Source organism: Piliocolobus tephrosceles, unplaced genomic scaffold (genome assembly GCF_002776525.5).
Source record: "Piliocolobus tephrosceles isolate RC106 unplaced genomic scaffold, ASM277652v3 unscaffolded_37090, whole genome shotgun sequence".
Taxonomy (NCBI): domain Eukaryota; kingdom Metazoa; phylum Chordata; class Mammalia; order Primates; family Cercopithecidae; genus Piliocolobus; species Piliocolobus tephrosceles.
In genome coordinates this window covers 21-8,988 of record NW_022321077.1, presented here as the reverse complement: position 1 = coordinate 8,988, position 8,968 = coordinate 21, and the positions used below count along the sequence as shown (strand labels likewise).

At 42.9% G+C, this 8,968-nt stretch overlaps 1 pseudogene; it reads left to right on the top strand.

Moving 5' to 3' along the window:
* The first annotated feature begins 590 nt into the window (after positions 1-590).
* On the top strand, positions 591-2,790 carry LOC113222975 (annotated as a pseudogene).
* Positions 2,791-8,968: the final 6,178 nt, after the last annotated feature.

Sequence of the window (8,968 nt, the reverse complement as noted above, 5' to 3'; positions counted from 1 at the left end):
TTGACTCCCTCTCTTCCAATTGGGATGGCTTTTATTTCTATATCTTACCTGATTGCACTGGCTTGGGCTTCCAGTACTATGTTGAATAGGTGTATTAGTCCATTCTTACATTGCTATAAAGATATACCTGAGACTGGGTAATTTATAAAGAAAAGAGGTTTAACTGGCTCATAGTTCTGCAGGCTATACAGGAACCACAGAGGCTTCTGCTTCTGGGGAAGCCTCAGGAAGCTTACAATCATGGCAGAAGGCAAAAGGGGCACCAATGCTTCACATGTCTGGAGCGGTGCCACACACTTTTAAACAACCAGATCTCACGAGAACTCACTATTATGACAACACCGCCAACAGGGACAGTGCTAAACCATTCATAAGAAATGGCCCTTATGATCCAATCACCTCCCACCCGGCCCCACCTCTAGCACTGGGGATTACAATTAAATGTGAGATTTGGGTGGGGACACAGATCCAAACCATGTCAATAGGAGTGATTAAAATAGGCATCCCTTACATATGCACGCATGCCTCCACTTACTCATGCCGCTATGGCAGCTCCTGCGTCCACCAGCAGCACCATCTGTTCGACAGAGATGCTGTGGGCCTGTCAGTTATCAGGTGTGACCACCGCTGCCCAGAGTTGTCTCTGTGGGAAGTTAGTCCTCCGTCCATTGTGACCATGCCACAGATACTCTATTTCAGGCAGCTCTGGGTTGACTACTGGCAAAATTGCTGGAGCTGGCCTCTTCTTTGTTGGTGGAGGTATTGGTGGCACTATCCTGTATGCCAAATGGGAGTCCCATTTCCGGGAAAGTGTGGAGAAAACCATACCTTACTCAGACAAACTCTTCGAGATCGTTCTTGGTTCCGCACCTTATAATGTTCCATTGCCAAAGAAATCGATTCAGTCTGGTCCACCAAAAATCTCTAGTGTATCAGAAGTAACAAAGAAGTCTAAATAGCCTGGCTCACAACTCCAAAAGCAAAAGGGAGATGCTCCAGCTTCAGCAACAGCAGGTGATACGCTGTTGGTCCCTGGGGTTCGGCATGAGGAATCTTTAAAAACTAATCACCCTGAAATTGGTGAAGGAAAACCCACACCTCCACTTTCAGAAGAAGCATCCTCATCTTCTGTAAGGGAACGAGCACCTGAAGAAGTTGCAGCTTGCCTTGCACAACAGGAAAAACAAGAACAAGTTAAAATTGAGTCTCTAGCCAAGAGCTTAGAAGATGCTCTGAGGCAAACTCCAAGTGTCACTCTACAGGCTATTTCAGCTCAGAACGCTGTGGTCCAGGCTGTCAATGCACACTCCAACATATTGAAAGCTGCCATGGACAATTCTGAGATTGAGGGCAAGAAGAAGTCTGCCAAGTGGCACACAGTGTAGAGTACATTGAAAGAATGCAGAAAGGCAGTAGAGGAAGCTGCTGATGCCCTTCTCCAAGCCAAAGAAGAGTTAGAGAAGATGAAAAGTGTGTCTGAAAATGCAAAGAAAGAAGAGGTTGCTGGGGCCAAGCCTCATATAAACTTCACAACACCATAGTTGATCTGGATAATGTGGTCAAAAAGGTCCAAGCAGGTCAATTTGAGGCTAAGGTTGTATCTCAGTATCATGAGCTGGTGGTCCAAGCTTGGGATGACTTCATTACTCTAGAATTCCTTCCTGGGTGGAGAGGAATGACTGTTTCTGACCTAGCTGACAAGCTCTCTGCTGATGATCTGAACTCCCTGATTGCTCATGCACATCGTCACATCGACCAGCTGAACAGAGAGCTAGCAGAACAGAAGGCCACAGAAAAGCAGCACATTACATTAGCCTCGGAGAAACAAAAGCTGGAAGAAAAGCAGGCATTTGACTCTGTAGTAGCAAAAGCATTACAACATCGCAGAAGTAAAATGCAGGCTGAATAGGACAGAAAGATAGAGGAAGTCAGAGACGCCATGGAGAATGAAATGAGAACCCAGCTTCACTGATAGGCGGCTGCCCACACTGATCACTTGCGAGTTGTCCTTAGGGTACAAGAACAGGAACTGAAGTGTGAATTTGAGCAGAACCTGTCTGAGAAACTCTCGGAACAAGAATTACAGTTTTGTCGTCTCAGTCAAGAGCAAGTTGACAACTTTACTCTGGATATAAACACGGGCTATGCCAGACTCAGAGGAATTGAACAGGCTGTTCAGAGTCATGCAGTTGTTGAAGAGGAAGCCAGAAAAGCCTACCAACTCTGGCTTTCAGTGGAGGCATTAAAGTACAGCATGAAGACCTCATCTGCAGAAACGCCTACTGTCCCACTGGGTAGGGCAGTTGAGGCCATCAAAGCCAACTGTTCTGATAATGAATTTATCCAAGCTTTAACCACAGCCATCCCTCCAGAGTCCTTGACCCATGGGGTGTACAGTGAAGAGACTCTTAGAGCCTGCTTTTATACTGTTCAAAAACTGGCCCAAAGGGTAGCAATGATTGACGAAACCAGCAATAGCTTGTGTCAGTACTTCCTGTCCTACCTACAGTCCCTGCTTCTATTCCTGCCTCAGCAACTGAATCTGCCCCCGGAGCTCTGACCTGAGGATATAAACACATTTAAATTACTGTCATGCGCCTCCTATTGCATTGAGCATGGTGATCTAGAGCTAGCAGCAAAGTGTGTCAATCAGCTGAAGGGGGAATCCAGACAAGTGGCACAGGACTGGCTGAAGGAAGTCCGAATGACCCTAGAAACAAAGCAGTGGAAATCTTGACAGCATATGCCAGCGCCGTAGGCATAGGAACCACTCAAATGCAGCCAGAGTAAGGTCTAGGAAGATTTTCGTAAAGTCATATTTCTTGTCAAGGAAATCAGCAGTGATAGATGAAGGGTTTGCAACAAGGGTCCCAGCATTGTGTAGAAATGAGCAGGTTTACAAGTACTGTTCTAAATGTGAACACCTGTTGCATTTATATTCTTTCCACTTGCTATCATGCTAGTGAACTCCAGGATTGCTTTCTTTGCAACTCATGTAATATTTTCTGTTTTTCAGGTTTTACTGATCAGACTTGTGAGGCCAATCAAAATAATGTTTGTGATCTCTACTACTGTTGAGTTTGCCCTCGGAGCAAACTGAATAAACAAGATGAAAACTGAAAAAAAAAAAATGCATCCTTGTCTCATTCAGTTCGTAGAAGAAAGGCTTTCAGCTTTTTTCCATTTAATATGATGTTAGTTGTGGGCTTGTCATACATGGCCTTTATTATTTTGAGGTATGTTTCTTCTGTGCATGGTTTGTTGAGAATGTTTATCATGAAGGATATTGAATTTTGTCAAATGCTTTTCCTGCATCTATTGAGATGCTCATATACTTTCTGTCCTTCATTCTGTTGATATGATGTGTCATGTTTATTGATTTGTGTATGTTGAATCACCCTTGCATCTGTGTGATAATTTCCATTTGATCGTGGTATATTATCTTTTCAATGGTCTGCTGGATTCAGTTTGCTAGTATTTTGTTGAGGAGTTTTGCATCTATGTTCATTAGGGATATTGGTCTGTACTTTTCTTTTTTTACTGTGCTTTTGTCTGGTTTCGGTATCAAGGTAATGCTGGCCTCATAGAACGAGTTAGAAAGAATTCCCTCCTCTTCAATTTTTTGGAACAATTTGAGGAGAATTAGTGTTGGTTCTTCATGTGTTTGGTATAATTTGGCAGTGAAGCCGTTCAGGACTGGGCTCTTCTTTGCTGGGAGACATTTTATTACTGATTTAATCTTGTTACTCATTATTGGTCTGTTCAGGTTTTCTGTTTCTTTTTGATTCAATCTTGGTAGGTTGTATATGTCCAGGAAAATATTCATTTCCTCTAGATTTTCCAGTTTTTTAGAATATAGTCTCTGATAATCTTTTATATATAATATATAAGTATATATTATATATAAAATGTATATTTTTTATAATTATATATTTAAAAAATATATTTAAAAAATAAATATTATATATATTTTAAAGACAGGGTCTCCCTTTGTCACCCAGGCTGGAGTGCAGTGACCTAATCATGGCGTGGTCGTGGCTCACCACAGCCTCGACCTCCTGGGCTCAGGTGATCCTCTCACCTCAGCCTTCTGAGTATCTGAGACTACAGGCATGTGCCACCATAACTAGCTAATTTTTGTATTTTTTATAAAGCTGGGCATTTGCCATGTTGCCAAGGCTGGTCTCAAACTCTTGAGCTCAAGTGATCCACCTGCCTTGGCCTCCCAAAGTGCTAGGATTACAGGCGTGAGTCACTGTGCCCAGCCAGATGATCTTTTGTATTTCCATGGTATCAGTTGTAATGTCTCCTTTTTCATTTCTGATTTTGTGTATTGGGGTCTTCTTTCTTTTTTGCTTGGTTAGCCTCGCTAGCTGTTTATAGATTTTGTTTATCTTTTTAAAAGACCAACTTTTTGTTTTGTTAATTCTTTGTATTTTTTTAAAGTCTATTTTGTTTAGTTATATTGTTTATTGTCTCTTTCCTTCTACTAATTTTAGATTTGGTTTGTTCTTGCTTTTCTAGTTCCTTGAGGTGCATCATTAGATCGTTTATTTGAAATCTTTCTACTTTTTTTTTGAGATGGAGTCTTACTGTATTGCTCAGACTGGCCTTAAATTCCTGGGTTCAAGTGATCCTCTCACCTCAACCTCCCTAGTAGCTGGGACTATAGGCACCACCACATCTACCTTTTTGATGTAGGCATTTATTACTACTAACATCCCTCTTAGCACTGTTTTTGTTGTAGCCTATAGGTTTTGATATGTTGTGTTTCCCTTTCTTTTTTTTTTTTTTTTTGAGAAATTTTTTGATTTCCTTATTAATGTCTTCATTAACCCAATAGTCATTTAGGAGCATGTCGTTCAGTTTGCACATGTTTGTATAGTTTCCAAAGCTCTTCTCGCTAGTGATATCCAGTTTTAATTATTGTGGTCTGCGAAGATACTTGATATGATTTTGATTTTTTAAAGTTAGTTGAGACTTGTTTTGTGGTCAAATGTAAGGTCTGTCCTGGATAATGTTCCATGTGCTTATGAGAAGAATGTGTATTCTTTAGCTGTTGGATGAAATGTTCTTTAAATGCCTATTAGGTCCATTTGTTTTAAAGTTCAGTTTAAATCCAATTTTTTGTTGTTGTTGTTGATTTTCTGTTTGGATGATATGTCTCCTGGTGAGAGTGGGGTGTTGAAGTCCTCAACTGTTATTGTATTGCAGTCTATCTCCTCCTCTAGATCTAATAATATTTGCTTGTATATCTGGCTCTTTTGGTGTTAGGGGCATATAGATTTAGAATTGTAATGTTCTCTTAAGAATTTCCTATGTGGCCAGTCCAGTGGTGACGAATACCCTCAGCTTTTGATTGTCCATGAAAGACTTTATTTCTGTTTATTTATGAAGGATAATTTTGCTAAGTATAGTATCCTTGGCTATCAGTTTCTTTCTTTCAGCACTTTGAATATATCATCCCATTCTCTCCTAAACTGGAAGGTTTCTGCTGAGAAATCCACTGTTAGTCTGATGGGGGTTGTCTTATATATGACTAGTTGCTTTCTTCTTTCTATTTTTAGAATTCTCTCCTTGTCTTTGACTTTTGACAGTTTGACTATAATGTGCCATGGAAAAGAACTTTTTGAATTGTATCTATCTGGGAATCTGTGTTAGTATGTTCTTGCATTGCTATAAAGAACTACCTGAGCCTGGGTAATTTATAAAGAAAAGAGGATTAATTGGCTCATGGTTCTGCAGGCTGTACAGGAAGCGTGGTTTGGGAAGCCCCAGGAAACTTATAATTACGGCAAAAGGTAAATGGGAAGCCGGAATGTCCTACATGGCTGGAGCAGGAGGAAGAGAGAAAATGGGGCGGGGGGTGTTACACATTTTTAAACAACCAGGTCTCATGAGAACTCACTATCATGAGAACTGCAAGGGGGAAATCTGCCCCCATGATCCAATCACCTCCCCCTCAGCCCCTTCTCCAACACTGAGGATAACAATTCAACATGAGATTTTGGCAGAGATAGAAATCCAAACCATATCAGGATCTCTCAGCTTTCTGCATCTGAATGTTTAAATCTCTTACTAGACTAGGGAAATTTTCTCCTATCACTTTGCTAAACAGGTTTTCTACGCCTTTGGGCTGGGCTTCTCTTTGTTTTCTGGAACATCCAATATTAGAATATTTGTTCACTTTATAGTTTTCCATATGGCAGATAGGCTTTGTTTATTCTTCTTTTTTTCTTTTTGACTGAGTTGTTTAAAAAGACCAGTCTTCAACTTCTGAAATTTTTTCTTCTGCTTGATCTGCTGTATTGTTGAAGCTCTCAAATGGACTTTTTATTTCATTTATTGAATTATTCATTTCCAGGATTTCTGTTTGATTCTTCAGTTATGATGTCTATCTCTTTGGTTATTCTCATTCAATATCCTGAATTGTTTTTCGGTTTATTTGTATTGTTTATCTGTGTTCTTTTATATCTCACAGAATGTCTTTAATATCATTATTTTGAATTCTTTTTCTGCTAATCCATACATTTCTTTTTCAGTTGAATCTGTTGCACAATTCTTGTGTCCCTTTGGAGGTGTGACATTTCCTTGTTTTTTCACGTTTCTTGAGTCTTTAGGTTGATATCTGCACATCTGACATAACAGTCACTTCTTCCAATTTTGGGGACTGGCTTTTTTTATGGGAAGATTTTTCCTGAAGATATGTCTATGGTGGTGGCTGGGTGAGATACTTTAGCTGTTATTCTGGGTGCATGCAGTAGTTTAGTCTCTGCTTGGCTATGAACAGCATCAGTAGTGTTTGTGATTTCCTCAGTGACTTGGCTGTGATTGTCAGTGGAGGCTGTGGTGAGGTTTTTCTGGGGTCAGAAACACCAGGTTAGCCAGATTTCAGGCCCCAGTGGTGGCAGCAGTGGGCCAAATGTGCCTGTCCTTAGGCCCCTGAGTAGCATATGCTGGTACTGGTGTTACCATGTCCAGACGGGCTGATTCTTGGGCCTCCAGACAGCTGGCTTGTGTGCTAGCAGTGGCAGCAGTGGGATGGATGCATGGATGGGTCCTTGGGCCACTGGGCAGTGTTTCTGACATGGATGATGGTAGTAGCAATGGTGGGACAGCCTTTGGGCTCTCAGAAAGCACTTACTGATGTTAGCGGTGGTTGTGATAGGCTGGGCAAGGCAGTTCCCAAGCTCCAGGTGGCACATGCAAGTGGGCACTGGTGGTAGTGGCAGGCTGGGTGGGCCCATCCCCAGGTCCCTGGGAGGAGTGCATAGATGGCCGGCATTGGTAGACTGGGTGGGGGGTATCACCAGTCCCCCAGATGGTATGCTTGGGCACTGGGGGTGCAGTGCGAGGCCACACAGTATGCATGGACACAGGCTATGGTGAATAGTGTGGGGTAATTGATGACGGTGGGTGTGGAAAGCCTGTACTCAGGGTACATGCAAGTGCATGGTAACCCCTGCCTTTTTGATGTGTCCAGCTGGTGTTGCACTCCTGCAGCCCTCCTGGGTTGGTGGGGGTTGTGGGATTCAGTAGGGCTGAAGGGATGTGGAGATACAGGATCTGTTGGGACCCAGGGCAGGATGCAGACTTATAGCAGCTGGGCTCTCAAAATGGCACCATGCTACAGCTGGCTGCTCAGGACTTGGTGGGTGTGTGGGATCCAGCATGGGCTCTTTCTCTGGAGCAATGCCATTATGTGGCATCCTGGCAAATCTCTATGCAAGTCTCAGGGCTTGTGAAGAACAAGAGGCTCTCCCATGACTAGGGTTTCAGGTCCATGCTGAGTCCATGGTGGAAATGTAGACAGCTGGGAATCTCTCATTTGCCATTTCCCTGCACTGGGGAGTCTCTGTGAGCTCTCAACTGATTCCAACTGGGCCAGCTGCCTCCCTTCCCTCTCCTTCTGTGCCTCAGATGTTTCCTGTCACTTCTCTGCTGAATTCCAGTGTCTCTCTTAGATGTCCCATTCAAAATGTTGTTACCTACTCACTGTTTTGGGTTCTTCTTTGTGGAAGAGGCAAGTGTCAGGTGCCTCTACTCAGCCATCTTGAGCCTGCCCACTTTTTATTGATCAATTATTAATGATTATAATATAACAACCCCCCCTCCAACCTATGAACCATGAACCCACTACCTGACAGAAACTAGAACATCATCAATAATTTACCATGGACTTCTTGGGGCAGCCACTGTTGGGATTGTGTGCCCCTTATTCTGTTACTTTCTAGAAAAAATAGAGTTGAGTCATATCTCTTTGTATTCCTGAAATGTGTGTTTTCTAATTTAGTGGTTTTGAATGATATTAAAAGGGAATTATTCGGAGTAATTTTCTGAGACTTATGTCTCCCACTCTGTGTAGAGTTGCCAAGGGTCCTCTGCATTTCTCACGGGTGTATTCTGTATCCAGCGTGGCTCCTTCCTGGGATTCTGCTGTTTCTACTTCAGGTTAAATGCTCTCCAGTAGATGGGCAGGCCTGTTGTTCCCAAGAGTCTGCTATTACAGATGGTGCTGATAAAAACATTTGCAAACCCATCCCACAATCCGTTTGTTAGTGTTCTGGGGGTAGGACTTCTCGGGGTGGGACTGCTAGGGCAAAGGGCACCCGGATTTTCATCCCAACAAGGTGCGCCACCTCCTGCATGTGATCCATAAGCCGAGGAGGAGGATGGTGGGAATACTGGGACGGCTGTTTCCGGTAGCAATGGAGTGTGCCGGAATCCGATGTCATGGTCTCAGGTTTTCAACCTGGCAGCCTCAGTCCAGGCTCCAGGCTCCTTAGTCTACACTGCAGGCAAACAGCTAGCCTCTCTTTAACTGAAAGTACAGCCCTCCAAACCCTCACCCTTGCCTCCTTGTTGCTGAGGGGCAGAGGAGGCTCTGTGTTTGTAGCTTTGTGTTTTAGGGGAGAATGCCCAGTGCTGGCTGGCTGGCTGGCTGGCTATCTATCTATCTATCTATCTA